The sequence below is a fragment of the Natator depressus genome, chromosome 9, assembly GCF_965152275.1.
Source record: "Natator depressus isolate rNatDep1 chromosome 9, rNatDep2.hap1, whole genome shotgun sequence".
NCBI lineage: Eukaryota > Metazoa > Chordata > Testudines > Cheloniidae > Natator > Natator depressus.
In genome coordinates this window covers 70,563,252-70,580,428 of record NC_134242.1, presented here as the reverse complement: position 1 = coordinate 70,580,428, position 17,177 = coordinate 70,563,252, and positions in this window count along the sequence as shown.

The window sequence follows — 17,177 nt, the reverse complement described above, 5'->3', positions numbered from 1 at the left end:
ATTTCCTCTAAAGGAGCACACAAGTTCCATTATCCTCCTCAGAACAGGTCTTATCTTCCCATTCAGCCCTCATTAAGTCCAGAGGCCCCAGAAGCCTCCTCTGAAAGAGCAATTCAAAAGAGGAAAACTATGTGGATTTTTGGGGAACTTCCCTATAACCAAACAGATAGGGCAAACATTTATCCCAGTCATCTGAGGGCTGATCTACAAAAGTTTTCAGTATCCTTCTTAGTGTCCCACTGAACCTTTTCACCAGTCTCTTGGTTGGAGGGTGATGTGCACAGACTCAGAAGAAACTGGGTCTCTGGTCCACAAGGATCTTGCTGGGGAAACTTGCATTTTGTCAAATATGCTGTGAAAGTGTTCTTAAAATGAACAATATGTGCTGAGTCATCATCCGAGACTAGTATAACATGAAATATATGGCAGAATGTGGGTAAAACAGAGCCGGAGACATACAATTCTCCCCCAAGGAGAAATTTAATTAATGCATTGTTTTTTAATGAGTGTCATCAGCATGGAAGCATGTCCTCTGGAACAGTAGCCGAAGCATGAAGGAGCATACGAATGTTTACCATATCTGGCATGTAAATACCTTCTAATGTGAACGCCTGTTCTCACTTTCTGGTGACATTGTAAATAAGAAGTGGGCAACATTATCTCCCATAAATATAAACAAACTTGTTTGTCATAGTGATTGGCTGAACAAGAAGTAGGACTGAGTGGACTTGTAGGCTCTAAAGTTTTGTGTTGTTTTGTTTTTGAGTGCAGTTATGTAACAAAAAATATGACATTTGTAAGTTGCACTTTCACGATAAAGAGATTGCACTACAGTATTTGTATAAGTGAATTGAAAAATACTATTTCTTTTGTTTTTTACAGTGCAAATATTTCTAATAAAATAAATTGAGCAGCGTACACTTTGTATTCTGGGTTGTAATAGAAATCAAAATATTTGAAAATGTAGAAAAACATCCAAAATATTTAATAAATTTCAACTGGTATTCTAGCGTTTAACAGTGTGATTAAAACTGTGATGAATCGTGATTCATTTTTTAAATTGCGCTTAATTTTTTTTTAGTTAATCATGTGAGTTAACTGCGATTAATCGACAGCTCTAATAAAATTATTTATAGATTTTTCTATGGCATTCATCACCTTAGTATCTGAGCATATCTCAGTTACTAATGATTTATCCTCATAATTCACTGGTGTTTCACAAGTTAATTAAAATAGCCAGAACCCGCAAAATGTAGGAAAATTGGTCCATACATTTCTGCTGTTATTTAATGAATATATGCCAATGCCTTTGTTTATAAATCAAAGTAGCCAAAGATAGCAACACACAGAGGAAGAATGTATATTTTGTTTTCAAAATGTATTTGTATGCAGAAAAAAACTTTGAGTTCCTTAAATGCTGATGCAATGATTAGAGATGGTCAAAAACAGGACTTTTTTCAGGAACATTTTAATGAAAAAATTGTCCCTTTTCTAACAAAAAAAATTGGAATTTGAGTTTTTTTAAAACTTGATTTTGAAATACAGGCAACTTATCTGCTTTCTCTCTTACAGCAGGCTAAGCTAAAGTAAGAGAATACATGACCCATTCTTTGTTAGTTTTAAAGAACTATTGTTTTGTAATTAAGTAAAAGCCCAACAGCGTGGTCTTTTCTTATTTACAGCTAAAATTTCAGATAACAGAAAATTAACTACCATCATAGTACATCTCAGATAAGTACACAAACCATTCTGATATTTTTTTTTTTTAAGGAGGGTATTTGAAGGTTACTGCTCGTGCTGGAAACTGAAACCTTCTATTCACAAGCCAAATAGAAACCTATGCAAAATCTCTTGTAATGTCCTGCCAATTGTTTCAATTTGAAGTTTGGAAGGATTAGAGATAGTTTATTCTCTGCGCTAGCATGCTCTTGGGACAACTCTGCACAATATGCAAAAGCCATTTGAAATTGTTTCTGGCAATTGTATATTTACTATTGCCACCGAAGATTAACCTGAAACATCCAAATCATTTTATTTAGGAGTTCAGAAGGAACTGAAGATGAAAGGCCAATGTTAATTATTTTGATTACTGAGTCGTCTGTTTCAAAAAGTTAGCTGCCTAAGGTCATTTGAAAAATTTATACCACAGTCTGCCACAAGACCATAATGGAAAAAAGAAGACAGGACAAGATTACCATTATCTGTAAACAACCACAGTACTGGCAGCCGTACCATTCACACTGTGATCCTGTCAGGAATTGTAAATTAGACAGTTTTGTGTGTGATAAGTACTTGGATGGGAGTCCTCCAAGGAACATATGGATTTTACAGGCAATAGTAATGAGATTAACCACTGACTCGGTATTGAATCAGAGCTCCTTCACTGGTGTACGGGGTGGGGGAATGGGATGCTATGCTGATTGCTTTGACATAAAACTGAGGCTCTAGGCCCCAAATACTATGATGATTAAGTAACTAAGGGAACATTTCACAAGAGCAGAGATACAAATCCAGGGTGCTGTGCAAAATTTGATTCTGGTAATCGCATACTAACCGTCTAAATTCCCAGTATAGATTCAACTGGGAAAATATTCTTTTCCTCCTTCCTTAAACTGTGGTGTGTTGCTCCTGGATCCCGTTAAAACAACTGCTACATATCTTCCCAGAGGTAGCTCCACTTCAGTGATTGGTAAACTGAACATAAAATGGAGTTGAAACATCACTCCTATTTAGCTCCTCCCTTAAAGATGGAGGATTGTTCTCTACCATCAATTTTCTAATTCAACCAATTTGAAATGTCTTAACTTTCCCTGTCCGATAGGTCTAACAACCAGGAAGCTATCATGTATATATCTAAGTTGTGGGAAAGGGGCTTGTCTGCATTATACTGTACTTTGGCTATGCCCTCTGGTCTTTGGTTAAATGTCTGCTGAAGCAGAGGAATTGGTGGTGTCAGGCAGAGAATAAAGAAGTTGTCACCAGCTCATTGACAGTCTTCCTCACTGATGCTCCAAGTGAACCTCAACTGCAGCAGAGTCTGCATCAAGAGCTTCTAATAAAGGGCTCATTTCCCTCCCTCATTTCCCAGTAAAGGGCCTGGTCCACAGCCCACTGAAGTCAAAGAAAAGGCTCCTATTAACTTCAAAGAGCTTTGGAACAGACCCTGTCCCACTTAGAGGCATATCAATGCTTTTTTTGGCTGAGGTGGAGAAAGGATGCTCCTTTTTCATTTCCCAACATGCAATTGCCACATTTTCCTTTTCTCTTTTCTAAATCACACTTTTTTCTTTTAATTTTTATCTTCCCCTGATGCTCACTTGGGTCCAGTTAATGAGCCCCTCACTTATGCTGGTGGTCAGTTACAGATAAGATGAAGCCAATGGGGTTATTTATGTGAGTAACTACTCACCAATGTGAATAAGAAAATAAAGTCCAGAGGGTGAATTCAAGTATACATTGTCTCTTCTCCATATTCAAGGACTGGCTTTGAACTTGGAAAGAAGATGCTTTCTACCATCGCCTCTTGGGTAGGAAGCTCCATCCCATCTGCCTTAGTTATTCATTCCTTCATCACCTCTTGTTTGGACTACAGCAATGAGATATACGTGGGCATCAAGCCTTCAGCACTTTCAAAACTCCAACTAGTTAAGAACACGGCAGGGAGGTTCCTCAGCAACACAGGCTACCATGAGCATATCAAACCCATCTTCCACTCTCTACACTGGCTTCCCATAGGATTTTTTTAATCAAGTTCGAAGTCTCAGTCCTTATCTTCAAAGAGATCCATGACCTAGACCCAGGATACCTAAAAGACTCCGGATACCTAAAAGACCATGGTTGACAACTATGCTCCTCGTCACACCAGGGAACTCTCAAAAATAAGAGTAAAGCTCATCTGTGGAGGACACAAACCTTCTCCTGTGGTGGTCTGAGATTGTGAAATGAATTCCCCCAGCAACAAAGGACCATCACAAATCTCATCACCTTCCGCTCCAAGCACAAGGCACATTTTTTTGACCTTGCCTTCTCAGGCATAAGCACAGAGCAAAAGATATATTTATATTAAAAAAAGAGACATCCTACCAAAACCAGACACTCCACTGCCCATGCTTCTCCCTTTGGGGAGAGGATGAGAGCACAAATATGTGACAGGTATGACATTGCTTAATGCATTACTGGAAGGAACTCAGGTAATATGGTGAAAAGTGTGGTATAAAAACCCATGTAGAATAGAACAGAATAAAGGAAAATGGGCCTGGCAGGATCAGCCACTTACAAGCAAAATTGGTGAAAAAAGTTTAATAATAACAAATAAAAATTAAAAAACCTGTAAAGGGCAGTCAGATTTGTGAGAGCTCTACACAACCTAATCGGAATGGCGACAACAGATTGCATTTTCTTTTCTGTCATGACACAATATGTAATTCTGGTAATGCTTAATTCCAGCTTGCTCTAACTAGAGGATGAGTAGTAGAACATTTTATCCATATGATGTGCAGCAGCACATTCTAGTGATTTTTATAACTTTCATGAAGTATGGATTCTACAAATTGCAGATGGTTTGTATATTGAACTTTTGGGGCCAAAGTTGGAAAAACTCCAAATGAAGTGAATGAGAGCAGCACCCGCATCTACTCATGCCAGAACTAAAGTAGGCCCTTTAACTTTAAACAAAAGGCACTGGGGACTTTACTGTGACAGCATGTTTTGCCTTATCTTCATTCCATGCAGCATATAGAAAAGGTCAAAATAAATTGCTTGGAGGCACATCACTAGTACAAATTGTTCGCCTCCTGTTGCCTTGACATCAAAGTGGTTTCTGAATTAGTCCACTTAACCATTGAACGCAATACCTGACTTTATAAGAAACCACACAATGGGATTATTGTCCCATCAGTCAACACTGGATTGGCTCAGTTACAACTTTTGCCTCCAAATTGTGCTGGTCTGTAATAATGGTCATGAAGAATCATAAACTCTCCAAAGAAATGGGCAAGTTCAGTTCAAAAAGTTCTGCAGAAGGCTTCATTAGTCAGTTAGCATTCTATACAATGTATATGTTAGAAATTTTGAAACCGTGTCTATGTCTCATACAACTACAGTGACAAAAAAGAGAAACACAATTTTTAAAGAGCTATTGCATTCAGTATTTGGAATTAAATTTACTTAGGGAGGACATAGAGCTGAGGAAATTAAAATGGCTGCTTAACACAATCAGCACACAATACTCTGATTCCTGGTTGAAACAGACATGTAGTGATGTGGAACTAATGTACAATATTAATACCTGCAGCTCTGTAAAACAAAATATGTTGTATAAAAAGATCTCTATTCATTTCCCTACATAATATCTTCAGGTTGAAAGTGAGGGGGCTTTTATTATTATTCTTTTGGTGATATATTTGGAAACACAAACTACTGTAAAGAATTACACACTACTGATGAATGAAATGCTGCAGAGATGCTCCATTGCAATCTAATGGGAAAGGGACACACTAAATAATAAAGAACCACATGATGACAAATATCTTAATTAACTAGATTCTACTATAATGGGAATGCAAATATTGCAGCACTATTACAAACTATTTTGTTTAATAATTGGGTTAGAAATACAATTGTCCAGTAAATACACTATATAATATTTTAGAATTCAGGAGCCCAATCCTGCTCCCATTAAACTCCGATTGACTTTAATAGGAGCAGCATTCAGTCCCAGAAGATAAATTCTGATAGAGGATATTGTTTGTACAAATAATATGCCTATTAACTACATTTTTTGTTTGGGGGAAACATGGGAACCTACTCTATGCTTCTGCTTCAGCAAAAGAGTGGAACTTAATAACCTGTACCTCCCTTTACCTCCCCTTTCCCCCCTTGAAAAAAAAACCCCAAAACAGAAAGGTAGAAAGCAAACAACATTAAAGCTGCTGCATTTTAGGATCACATTTCCTTTGGGATTCCAAAATGCTCTTATGAGCACATCTATTTCACCCAGACACATCCCTCATATCAAAATGCATTTATGCATCATATTAAATAGCTAAATTTCTGCAAGCCTGTTCTCATGACTGGGTTTCACACAGCAAATAGGTATGCCCACAATATTTACAGACACGTTTCCACAGGCCCAGCGAATAACCACTAGTATAAAGTATTCCATTTATACATGCAGAGTATATATTAAGGAGAAATATTATCCAACTGTTTAAATTACATCTATGATGAGTGTACTTTGGAATCAAGGGCATGTTATCTTATAAGTTCCTCACAATTGGAAAGCATATGTTCTATGTTTTGCTGTATAATATTATCCTACTTTAATAGAAAAGAGGCAGAAGAGTGGAAAAATGCACATTATTCAATGATAGCTGCTAAGTTCAGGTCCACTAGGAAAGCATCTAGTGTAATCATGAATATTTACTTAACTTGATCAATCACATATGCTAATGAATATTTAAGGACTTGATCCAAAACCATTGGAGGCAACGGAAAGTTTTCCATTGACTTTGAATTATGCATTATAAGAAAAGGTGAAATAGAAAGGAAGCATAAGGCCTTATATATTTACTTATTTGTATTCTTATGTTCTAGTTGGAGGAGAGCCATGTTACACTATAAATACATGATATATTTGCATGAGGTTTTTTTGTTGTTTTTTTTTTGTGGGGTGGTCATAGAAGTGGTTATGTGAGTGCACGGAGGATAGAATTTAGAGTTTTAGCAAACTTTTTTTTAATTGATTTTTAGTCCTAGAAGCAGAATATGCCTGTCATGGAGTCCTGCACACCTGCTTCTTATGGGCCCTTTTTGTCCTGCAGGCACACTGCACTTAGTGCTCCCTTGGGTTCTTTTACTCAGTTACCATGACAAGATTGGTTCAAAACCTGTACCCTCTTTGTGGGGTCTGATTTATTAAGTCTTTCTACACAATATAACCGACATTAGTTGCCACGGTTAACACCTACTTTGGGTCCGTATGAGAGTCCTGGTCAGCTTTCTTGCCACTGTTCAGGAGGCCTCCCAGCTTCACCCTGGAGCCAGGTTGTACTTTAAACAATCACTCTTCTTTCTTAATAATAGAAAATGGAGCTCTTTTCCCTGGAGCTGGGTTGTAACTTTGGCCAGCTGTAGGGTCTTAGCCAGCTTCTCCTTCAGCTGGCCCTTTTCTCCAATTAGTCCTCAGGCTCAGAGGGATCAGCAGGCTGTCTTCCCTTGCTAGTGTCTGCCCTCCTGTGAGGGAGGAGGCAGCATATAGACTAGTCCCTTCTCCAAGCTCATTACCAATTGGTCAAGTAGAGGGGAACCTTGCCCCATCCATTCTACCTTGCCCCACTAATATTCTTGTAATAACTTTTATTGTGTGCTCATCATTATAGACTTCAATTATAAACATTCACTTACATAAAGAAAAAGAAAGCAGGATGGGTTGTAAGTTGCTAGGGGGTGGGATAGGAAGCTAGGAGTTCAAAGGTATGATCAAAAATATATTCTCTGGATGGTAACAGTTGATTGAAGTATACCTCATCAGTTTTGCTCTTTTTCTGGGATTACAGGAGAGGGTGGGTTGGTTAACTTAAAGGATTTTTTTTAACAGGGCTTTAGCAGAATTAACAACCTAGAAAATCATCGTTCTGGTTTAAGAGTGCTCGGTGCAGCTCAGAGGCATGGGGATACAATAGGGGTGCTCTGCTAGGATCTGTTAAGGCAGGAATCATTGAGATGCAAGGATACTTTGCCATGTTCTTTCTCCCCGGCTGTACCACCTGGGCTACAGGGAGGGAGAGTGCATACTAGACATTATAGTAGCTCTTTATAACTCCATCAGCTATCTGCTGTGTAGTGATCCTCTCCAGCTGGTTAAGCCACATTCTCCAGTGCAGTCGTGCAAAGCTGCCCAATTGTTTTTTCATGCTGATGCTTTCCAGAGTTCTATACCTTAACAGTTTTATAAATAGGATTGCCATATTGGAAAAAAGCAGTGAAGAGAGCAGACAGGGGTCATAGTTCAGTACCCTGTGCTGAGAAAGACCAGGGTCAAGTGCTTTAGAAGAAGGTATAAGAATCCCAAAGTGGATAATTATGGAATAACTTGCCCATAGCAGAAGTTTCTTCCTAATCTTCTCACAGGTTGACTTGTATGTGAGGCAGGAGCATTCACATCCCTTTCTTTTGTATATACATCTATCCTAGCTAATGTAAGTGTGAATGTTCTCACTGGGCCTGATCCAAAGCCCAGTGAAGTCAATAGGAGTCTCTCCACTAATTACGGAGGGGTTTGTAGATAAGGTCCATTATCCAGATAAGTGTCTAATTTGTTACGGAATCCTGCTAAGTTCTTGGTCTCAATAATATCTTGTGGCAATGACTTACAAAGATTAATTATGTATTGGTTTTAAATTTGGTACCTTTCCATTTTATTGACTATCCTCTTGTTCTGGGATTGAGAGAAAGGGCAAATAGTAGCATCTAATTTACTCTCTAGGAATGATGGCTTATTTTGTATTCCTCTCTACATTAAACAGTCAATACTGTGGGGGAAAGAAGTTATTGACAGCAATGTTGTCTGAAACAGTGACTTTCAGGAAAAATTAATTAATGTTTCTGGGAAGTGAATTTTAAACTTATAAAAGCAAATATTTGCATTAGAACCCTGTTTCTAAAAAAACAATGCTCTTCCATTCTGGGAACAGGAACAATATCATGTGACCTATGTGGCCAGTCAAAACTAACAGGCACAGAATTAGTTGAGAAAAATCAATAATTTAACCAAGAATTACTTGAGAAAATGTTTCTGAGAAGAAGTTTAAATAAGGTTTATATTAAAAAAATTATGAGCTATTCACAAATGATTTACAAACAGAAAGAGGCTGAATTTTTCCACTAAAATATTTGCTCATTTCTGATTATGACATAAGCAATAGAAATGAACAGAGTAAGAAATAAGGGTATCTCTCTGAAGGAGTGGGTATGCTGGTCGTTCAGTGTCCATTATCAGTCTAGTTATGTCTGGATTATAATCAGACTGATCTGCTGAAGAACAAAACTATAACATCGCTGAGTACTGATACTATTGCAATATCCTAACCTCTCTTTCTTCTCAAAACTAACGTGATCTATGTTTTAGATCAATATTTTATTTTTTAAAATACTAACGGGTATCTGGAGATGTGACTTTTAAAGCTATTAATTAGATTTTTAACTTATGCTTATGCTAATATGAGGAAAAATTACTTCTACACTTGGATGTGGTGTAAACATCTGTGGCCCCTAAGGCCAACATACTGTTCCTAAGTCTAAGATAAATGTAGATATTTATTTACTTACTTTTGTAATTATTTAATCAGGAGGAATCTCTTTATCCTGACTGAGCAATTTCCTTATAGCTGCTAATTTTATCTTAGTCAGAAAGACACTTCATCACCTTTAAAAGCCATAACTGTCAAAATCATATTAATGGAGGAAAAAGTATTTTCTTTTCATACCGACGGACCTCAGCATTTCATTCCTAAACAGTTATCTAAATAGGTTAATATGCTATGGGTCTGATTCCCCACAGACTTTCATCCTGTGTAGTCATTTATACATGTGCAAACTGAGTATAAAATACTACCAAATCCTACTGATGCATTCAGGGCCCTCGGATTTAAGAAAGCTAATGTCATTACCCTTCCATCAGTCATCTGGAATTTGGTCTCCAGCTTAAAATGAAATGACATAGTTCAGGCCTTTGGATAGCCCTTGGAATCAACTTACTGCCACATTAAAAAAATATAAGGCAACTATCCTCTTTTATCTGCCCATTAGAGTTTATCTGCCTGTCTCTTTTCTGAAATTATAATATGTTCTTGTGAATTGTTTGCTTCATACCATGCAAAGTAAAGCAGCGCTGAGTGTTTCTTGGAGTAGTCCAAACACTCAGAATATTTATAATCCCAGAAAGAGAAAGATACGAGGCAAGCCATTATCTATATATTGTTACCTACTTTCAGGCAGATAAATAAATTGGAAATGAATTTTATTTTCTTTAAAAAATATTTTTTCTAATGCCCTGCTTCCTCCCTCTCCCTCCCCACTTGTGATAACAGAAGGTCCCTTTACACTTTGTTTCTCTGAAGTAGGCCTACTTTCAATGCCCTTTTCTCCAATGTGTATATAAATGTTCTTCAGCATGAAATGGTAGCAGATGTTCTGGGAAAATGAGGTGTTTAGAGTCTTGGTGTAGCCTGTGCCATGACTGGTGGGATGTGTTTCACTGCTTTAATATATGATGTGACCTTGGAGTAGCTTACCGGTGACACTTACTGCAGAAATGCGATGATTCCAATTTTTCCTCGATTCTACTTTACAGTCCTACAGATATTAACTCACTGTCAACAGAGCTAGAATTGTACCATATGGTTTAATCACAGAGCTGAATTGTATCGTTCTGTTCTAAAAAGGATTTGGGAAGCTGTGAGTTTCTCTTTGCAGAAATCTACTAGATGAATCCATCCACCAGATGAACGAGTTTGACTTTCCACAAAACTGGCTGAAATCCCTGGGGAAAAGAATTTCCAAATCATAGTTCCTAGGGCCTCTGCCTAGAATGCCTCCACTCCCCAGAACTCCTTTCCTCCTCAGCAACATGGACCTGTAGAGAACTAATTTTAAGTATTATGCTCCATTAAGTGACTGAATAGGACTAACTGTCAATCTGTACTCGGGGTGTATATAAAGAAATGGTTATGATTGGTTCCCTTTCATTCGCTAGTCAGCAAATTTTTTATTTTGCTTTCTTGTATATAACAATATAACAATCTTAAAACATGCAAGTATTATGCTGTGGCAGGTAGCATTTTAGTTAAAGGAATGTTAAAAGGCCATAAACCTATAAGAGGAATTGTGAGTTAATAATGGGCTATATTAGGTTTCTCCTTGGAAGGATAAATAATTAAGATTCTCATTATGTAGTTAAATGATGCAACCCAGAAAGGGCTGGTGAACAATATATTGATGCATATATTATTTAAAGATACCTTATCTTCTTTGCAAGTTCACATATTTGCTTATACACCACTGTCATGAGAGCTAGAAAACTCAAATTTATGCTGCACATCGTCCTTTCACTTCAGAGTTTCCAGTAGCAAATGCACAGGGGTTTATACCTGGGATAATTGGGTAACCTTTGACCTTAAATCTCACAATCTTTTGAGAAGTGTAGTTGATTAATGGAGTTGCCATTTTATTGCACATATTTTGTTGATTCAATCAAACTGAAGAATATAGCTTTATAAAGAGAGGTCTTGCATTAAAAGGTGGTTATGAGCGCTGGAACACGTATGAGAAATGGGGCTATTTATGAATTGAGGGGAAGTATGAATTCTTTTAGCTATGGATTATGGATAATAACCATGGAGGCATCTTTTAATGGAGTTAAGTTACTGCTAGAACAGACAAGAGCCTGGTTCAGCAGTAGCCCGAAATCGGAAGTATTATTCTTTCTTTGCTCTAAAGAATAACAAATAATTCTTGAAATTTGGTAGTACTAGCTTATTTTTTTTTTTTTTTTTTGCCATTTCCTTTCTCTCTTTTAAAATATCTTCTGTTGCTGCTTAGTGAGATACTGGATTGTCTCACAGATGCATCTCTAATTCTTGGATCAGCAGCAAATTTGGCCACAGATGAATTTTACACCACAGAAACACAACAAAGAAAGAGACATATTAACAAATGACAGCTCTTATGGAGCAATCATGACAGGCATAGACACAGAAGGGAGTACTTGCAGGAATACAAGGAAGTTCTGCTTAAAGACAGAGGAGAGTTGAACCTTTGTGGAACTGTCTTTTTTTCCCCCTCTACACACAACAGTTGGAAGTCGTCAGTACTGGACAGATTAAGTAATGCAGTTAATGTATATAGTGTTTTTATTTCACTTTTCCTCTCCTGTAGGCTGCATCATTGTAAACAGAATTAAACTACAGGACATAGTTTTACTTATTGAATGCATTATAGCTGAGGGTATCTTTTCATAGGATCTTTTAGACACTTCCTACAGGGAATCTATATCTTATAAACACAAATCTGTCTGACACTATGAGCCAGGCAGCAAGGCAGAGAGTAGTATATATGAAATATAGACCTCAGATATAGTGAAACTCCCACTCATTCTAAAACAAGGGAAGGAGATAGTACAACAGAAGTGAGGCTGTAGATGTCACAGAGATTCAGGCTGACTATTTAATAGACACAGCATACAGTGATCTGAGAGAAAAAATTATTACATTTGTTTAGGAAAATAATGACTCATTGACATATGGTTAGTAAACATTTATGTAACCAATAGTTATATATGGGATTATGATGGACTAAAGTCAAAGCATATACTTTATGTTAAAGGGCAGTATAGAAACTGTATTCACAATAATTTGTTTGAGATTTCAGAAGTAAATCCTGTGGATTTAGTGAGACCTCAGGCAAGGAAAAAAAGATAGAAGAAAGAAATTAAATGTACCCTACATTGATAGGCCACTGTCATAGCAATATGGAACAATGGGTGAAGCTAGCTCTGATCTGCTACAGCTGAAGGTCTGTCATCAAATTTGCAGTGATGGTATCAGTAAACGTCATTGCGTTCTTTTGACAGCAAAGTTCAAAGAAAGTGATAGGAAAGAGGGAGGGAAGAGAAAGGAGAAATACATATTTATACATATATATAAAATCGACACAAATAGTACAATGTGTAAATGGTAAAAATCTAAAAAGAAGCACAATTAAGAGAAGCCTAACTTACATTAGAAATTACATATAGAACACAGGAAACAATATGCCTTAGAAGTGCTATAGGCTTCACCTTCATATTGATACAAGAGACTCCTAAATCTTAAATCCTAAAAATTGAGAAACGGTATGTGGCTGATAAGACATATCAAAACTAAACAGATAGAAAATTCACTGCTGGAAGGAACAAAGAAAAGATTTGAAAGAAGGGCGGGGGAGGGTGGGCAGGGGAAAGAGCACCTGAAACAGACAGCATCTATTTTTATTCTCTTTAAAATACATTTCTCTTTTATGTCTTTTTTTAAAGGAGAAACATAATTTTTTCTCTCTCTGTCATTAGGCAAAATAAATAAATAAATAAATAAAAAACCAGAAATAAGTTCATCTCTTGTTTTAGCTTTTTTTCATTTATAATTACCCAAAAAACTAGAGAGGGACTGAGGGCTACAAAGGGTGGAATTGAAATCAGATTACTCACTTTTTTTAAAAAAGGATGATAGGTTGATAAGAAAGGCAAAAGTTTCTTTTATGATCTGCCCTGATGATCTAATTGCATAATCTTTTAAATTCTTTAATTTTCATTGAAAAGAGAAAAAATGTACATTAATATTTTCTGAATAAATACAGACCACTAGACTATACCAGGAAAAAAAGAAAGCTCTTATAATTCAGACCCATAATTAAAACAGATCTAATTAAACCAACATTTAACATTATTCAGACACACATGATTCAGAAAACACTTATTCCCTACAGTGCAATCCCACTTACAACAGTGGAAACTTGGCATGGGAAAGGAATGAAGAATATACATTAGAAAACCCAAAGTGCAAATCAAAGAGGAGAAGTTTAACCTTTCTTTTGAAAGCTGTGATTTCCTTGGAATTCTGAGACAAGTCTGTTTCATTTTCCGGGCTGAGGCATCAAATGCTGTTGTGATGTTTTGATAGAATTGCTTTAGTACTATAACATTATTATCCTACCAATAACATACACACAGCAATACACAGAGGGAAGGTGTTGGTCAGGAAACTATCAGATTAAAGATAAATAGAATATTTGGGTCCCTTTCCTAGCTGTGATATCTTTATTAGCTCTAGTAATGACCAAAAAATCATAGTGGATGCTTGTGGCTTGAATTTTTGTGGCTAATTAGCAAGTAGTATTGTCATTAAGTAGCAAAATATTTCTGTGCTTAGTGGTCATTTACAGTCTGGCACATCTGTGCAGTGAGCTTCTCCCAAGTCTCAAGATGAAACACAGGAATAGATGGTTTTCTTTAAGGTGACTTTGACTTTTTCCATCTATTTCTGTGGTAGAGATTGATGCCCTGAAAATTGTAGGAAACTAAACAGATTTCAGCTCTACAGGGATAACTGAAACAAAATGTTTAGTTCACAGAGTTACACAGACTTTTTTAAAGACTTAACACACACTTAAATATAATACATAATGTGGCCTTTTTACCTTTTGTATCTGTCAAGAGTAAAGAGAGCTTTTAAGATGCAAAGTTTGAGTCAGAATAGTATTTGAATTTATCCAGGTTAGGGACTGGTCAGATATGGGTTTAGTTCAGTTCATTATACTTAGGCATATGGCACTTATTGTCCCGTGTTAAGCTTTCATGAATAAGTCTTTCTTGACTGTTAATAGTAAAACTGTGTCCAATTAATAACAGATTCTTTAATACCATTGGAAGTGGAAAGTCCTAGAGAAACTCTTTTGCTATAATGACATTGATTCTAAAGGAAGGGATATGACTGACAGCACTGCTCCCATCTGCTATATCCATCTGTCTGATCTGACACATATGCAGCATGCTGGTTTGGGATCCAATATGGAAACGGGGACACTAGTGGCTAAGTTAATTATGGTCATCTGTCCTATTTTCATATCAAGTGTCAGACTAAGTGATATAAGTTAAGGAGGACAAAGATTAAGAGCCAAATATCAGGCATAAGAAATGCTTACAGCAAAATCCTCTGTTGATGAAATGGCTTTTAGTAAAAATGAGCACTGTCACATTCTTTACATGCATTGAGTTAGAGAGCAAAACACACTTTGCACATGGACATTTAAACTATGGAAGGAAAATGTGAAATATAGTAAGTCAAAATCTATATGTAATCCATGCAGTTGTTAGAGGAAAATTTTTCATTCTTTAAAACGTGGAATATAAGATTTCTTGATATTTTGAAGATAAATGTGTTATCAAAAAATGTTAACAGTAGCTAGCACCAAAAGAGATTCCTGTTAGAGGGAAAGGTAGCAATATGCTCAGTAGTAGATCACTGTGAAATCTTTCGTAAACACTTGGCTTAAACAAGCACTGTTTATAAATATTAAGCCCAACGCTGTAAACCCTGACTTGCAAATAGTTATCCCCCACTGAAGTTTTAATGGCCATCAAACTGATCTACAGTGTTCTATATCTTCTATCTTTCTAGATACTTATATGGCCTCCATTACTGTCATATCTGAAAGCTTCCCAGTCATTAATGAATGCATCTGTACAGTACATCTGAGATGGAAATGATGCTAAATTTTGCTCTGCCTCACATTTCCTATTTGTAACAGGAGGAAAGTGAGTCGCTTAAGGTTGCATAGGATGTCAGTAGCAGAGCCCAGATTTCCTGAGTTGTATGTCACAATTTTAAATCACTGGCCCATTCTTCTGCCCTTTCTTTTCTAGATTAAAAAATTAGATCAGATCATAAATACACACAAGGAATGAAATGGTGCTGCATATTTATTGTGTGGCAACTGAAGTCTTCTCTGTTCATGCATACAAAGGGACATATGGTGCCAACTTTACTAGACATAAGGGTGGCAAAAGACAGACCAAAATATTAGCCATTATAAAATATGAGAACAGGCTTCCGTTTAGGTGCTGATGCATACTGTAACACATGTACAGAGATGGGGACATGCATTAATATGTGCCTCGCCTATGGATAGAATAATTTTAGCAGTGGTTTTAATTAATAAAACTAAACAAAAAGTTTTTTTAGGCAAAATTCTTTGGGAGCAGAGACAAGACTGGCCGTCCCGGTGTTTCTACCCCTCTGCCCAGCTAGAGGAAGCCGGAAGGTAAGAGAGCCACGGCTTTGCTCCTGCTGTGATTGCCATTTGCTGCACTCAGAAACTCTGGGGCAACAATGCATGATGTTCTTGCCTCCAGCTAACCGCTGCTGACATTTCCCAGAGACCCATTGGTGAGTCTGACATGGTGTCTATGTCTCCAACTTAGCTTTACTTTGGTTCATAAAAATATGGAAGTGAAAGAGTGGCTAACCCATAAGTCCTTCTTGAGAGCTGCTCCATTAGAGTGCAAACAAAACAAAATCAAATCCAGCCTGTGCAGCTTTTACATATCACAAGGAAAATGGACTAAAAGCTCAATACACATTTATATGTATGATTGTGCTTGTGAAATTGGCTTGAGTTCCCAAATATTTTATCATGGTAGCAGGATATAGAAAGAAAGCTTGGCACGGTACAAAAATTCAGCATATTTGTTGGTGTCAGGGACTTTGTCCAAATCAATGACCCTGAAAAGAATGGGAACATTCCAAAGCTACCTGTGAGGTATCAATAGAGTGGGTGATGGAAAGCAAGGATGCTTTCTGTGAAGTTGGCTTACTTGGCTTTACTGTTCACCATGGAGGAAGTTATGATGTCCAACAACATGTTATTTCACTGAGGCATCAGAGAAATGCCAGATGAGCCATCAGAGCAGAAACTGACAGATCTTTGAAGTGAAGCCCTATGGTTCAGGATACCGAGCAGGTGCATTTGTGATGTGCTGTCAGATTGTCTTTTCCATTTACTTATTGTAGATCAAAGCACTGACATGAGGGATGAAAAATTGCTGGCTCTGTAATATCAGCAGGATTCTTTGATCACAGACTACAACTTTTTTTTAATTTATTTCTTCATTATGCCTCAGTGCACTTTTGGGATCTAGAAAGTCTCTATTTGACTGCCCACTGAACTCCCTTCAAATAATATGGCATCCTTCTTCACAACTTGATTGGATTTTCTTAGGATACTACCATTGCTTCAGTGACTGGAAAAAATCAATTCTTTTTTTTGTTTCATATGAAGGAAATAAATTCTAACTTTGCAAATACATGGTGTGTGATGAATCCTGTTCTCTCACTGCAGATTTCCAGTGTAGTGCATGGTGAGAAGTCAGACTTTTTAAATTTTTTGCAGTACATCTGTGTATCTTCAGTAGAGATCCAAATGGTAAACGCTCTTTCCACTTCTTGCACTTCAACACCACAGATGATTTTTTATTAGAATACATTGACTCAGATTTTCAAAAGTATATAGCACCCACGATTAATGTCTAAAAGGGACCAGACTTCTACTGAAAAGGTGATGCAAGCTGCAGATGTTGAACCCTTCAC